This window comes from Triticum aestivum, chromosome 2A (assembly GCF_018294505.1).
Source record: "Triticum aestivum cultivar Chinese Spring chromosome 2A, IWGSC CS RefSeq v2.1, whole genome shotgun sequence".
Taxonomy (NCBI): Eukaryota; Viridiplantae; Streptophyta; class Magnoliopsida; order Poales; family Poaceae; genus Triticum; species Triticum aestivum.
This window is the reverse complement of record NC_057797.1, coordinates 597,237,034-597,240,334: the sequence shown is the minus strand read 5'-3', so window position 1 is coordinate 597,240,334 and position 3,301 is coordinate 597,237,034.

Here is a 3,301-nt window from a genome sequence, read left to right as displayed (position 1 = left end):
GAAGGTGGTCAGGAAGCGTGGGAAACGAACGAACGAATTGGAAATGCTGGAAAAGAAAGAGAGATGTTGCGGTTTGGAGGAGGAAACGGAAACGGGTATCTGCATCTCTGGTGGGAATCAGTGAAGTGGAGCACGGCGGAGGAGCGGTTGCCATGCCATGGGCTCGCGACCCCGAACTGCGGCAACCAGGCCGAGGGCCTCGCGCCTCGCGCCACTAGTGCATGGATATTGTTTTTTAATAAATTTTGTTACGGTCGTCTTCATTTTGGAAGATCTTCGCATTCTAGCTTCCCACATTTGAGAGGATGGTAAGTAATTGAATCGATGGACAACTCAAATAGACGAGGTTGGTTGGAAATTGAAATTTCCCGAGCTTTTGAATGTCAGATCCGGAGATGGTGCTAATGTTTTGCTATATCCTTATCGTTAGGAGTCATCAAAAAAGATGCGGTTGAAATCTCCGATGTCGCTGGCAATGTTTGTCTTGAAATAGAGAAATTGAGCTAAGATGACAGTTGGTCCAAGGCAAAGACTAGACCGAAGAGCGCACACTATCTAAGGCTCTAAGCTAAGGCCAAACCAAAAAAATATACACCATGAAAAGAAATTTGTTATCTTCATCTTTCAGAGGACCGTCTTCAGAAAGGGGATAACACAAAAATACACAAGCACATGCACCCTGCTTGAATCAGATCCATCAAGGCGAATTAACTTGTTAGCATATACATCCAAGTTTGCACGCATGAGGAAGGTAGCGACATCACACACAGCAGGTGCACCTGAAGAGCAGTGTCAAAGATCTTCGAGACCATCTTTGGTCCTAGCCCGGGTTTTAAAGAAGTTTACCAGAGGATTATAACACGTTACTTGGCCCGTGTAGGAGACTGTGATGGTTTGACTCATGCAATAGCTCGGTCTTGGTCATGGATCATATTCCGCCACTACTGCTAAGAGGGAGGTTGGGATCTATGGAAACACACACGTGATTGGATGGTTGGGAATCTGAAACTATTCCTTGGTGGTAGAGTAACCAAAAGCAAAGCATGTTTCACTAACATTCCTGTGTATCATTCATCTATGTGTAGATTCTCCAAAACCAATGTTGGTGGAATGGATGAAGCTATTAGAAGGTTCTTTTGGCGGGGTAATGGGAAGAAAAGAAAATGTCATATGGTAAGATGCCATGTTATATGTAGACTAAAGGAAAAAAAGAGGCATCGGCATCCATGACCTAAAAAGATTCAATATTAACATGTTATGTAAATGGTGGTGGAACTTGGAGAATATGGAGGGATGTGGCAGGTGATTGTCATGAATAAGTATAACATAAAGCATAATATTTGCCAAAAAATGGGTTTGTGAATGATTCACCATGTTGAGCAGATCTGGTCAAACTTAAACAATTTTACATGAGGGGCAGGCAAGTGGTGGTTGGGGATGGGAAACAAATTGTCTTTTGGCAAGATACTTGGTGTGGAGATACACCTTCGAAGGATCTGTTTCCTGAGCTTTTCTTGTTTTGTAATGAAACTAGGAGGAACTATGAGATAAATGGTTGTCTTAGCTTAGGACTAACTTTTAGGAGATGGTTGAATGATAACCAAATAAAACAATTTAATAGCTTGCATGGGATGGAAGTCTTTATGAATCTCTCTCAGTCCGTTGATGCTCCTAGATGGAAATGGGACAAACTGGCAAATTTATTTTCAAATCTCTTTATCTGATGTGGTCCCAAATTAGATTATTTAGAGACCTCTGGAAAGCTAAAATTCCCTTAAAATTTGGCTTCATTTGTGCCTCAATTGCAACTAAAGATAATATGATCAGAATGAACTAGGTGGTTGACCCTTTGTATCTCTTCTGCCCAGAACCTAAGGACATTCATCACATGTTCTTTCTCTGCTCTGCGGCCAAGTATATCTAGAGCATTATATCCAAACTCATTGCGGCCAGAGATAGGAATGGATGATCTATCCAATACTTCCGATGGATACCAAAGTTTATGCCTAATAGCATAAATCTACATATTGTTGGGCTAGTTGCAGTTTGTTGGGCCGTGTGAAAATTACATAAAAGAGCTTGTTTTGATCAGAAGTTAGTCAGGTCGCCTGCTGAACTGATATGCTATGCATGTTGTTTTATGTGTTATTGGGCAGGCCTGCAATATAAAGAGGATTGAATGATGATGGAGCAAGGTGTTGAGCTGCTGCAAAGGGAGGCATTGACAGCTCATGGTGATGGCCAGGGTGAGAGAAGAGGAAGAATCCTGCAGGTGGAGGCTGGTATAAATGAAGAAGATGAAGAGGCAAACAATGATGGCAACAATGTTATGGATGAAGACCGAAGGATAAGATAAAATGCTAGAGATATGTTTGGCCTCAAGACTTGTTTTTTTCTCTTCTGGGCAGATGTTTGGAGGTACGTTTGGGGGTGTCGTTTCCCCTCATGTAATATATACCATTTGTTGTCGTTACTTATCTAGCTTACTGTTAGCATTAGATGCGGCGGCGTTTGTTGAGATGATCATTGATCTTTTAGCTTTGTAGTTTACTTTCTGCACCAGGATGCTATATTATTTTTGTTTTTTGTTCTGCTATCTTTTGATAGTGGAACCCGGTTCATTTTTTGGTTCATGTGAAAAAACACGTTATTTGAGTTCACATATTGTTATCGGGTCCAAGCAATGAATGCCAGACCACAACACCAAATAAAATGCCTTTGACAATGAGATGGTGCATGTACCATGACAGTATCTGACCAATGATGGTTAAACTGTGTTTTCAATGTGAAACAATGTTTGAAGCACCAAAAACCAGAGCAATATTTTTTGATATGTCTCAACCATGCCTATGCTAAAAATTACCATGATTTCCCCTTGGTCTAGTTGCCACATGGGCTAATAGGGTTGCGTCATCTCATGCCGATCACTCCTCTACCAGATACCGCCACACAATTCATTGTCATTGCACATAGGCGAGAGAAATAAAGCCAACGGCTCCAACCATGATAAGGGAGGAGAAGCCTTGCCATCGCATAGAGCAAGGCCACTCCCAAGGGTAGAGCAAGTGAGATAGGCGTAGAGAGATGACCAAACATATTGTAAACGTTCAATTTTTACCATAAATACCCCTCCCCCCTCAATAAAAAAGAAGAAGCCAATTCTCACATGGAAGGATGTAGTTAGAAATAACATCTAGACTATATTTTTAGGTGGCCTCGTATGGGGAATCATATATAACTAGATAAAACAAGTAATACCTACTACTATCTCCGATCCATAATAAGTGTTACAATTTTGAAC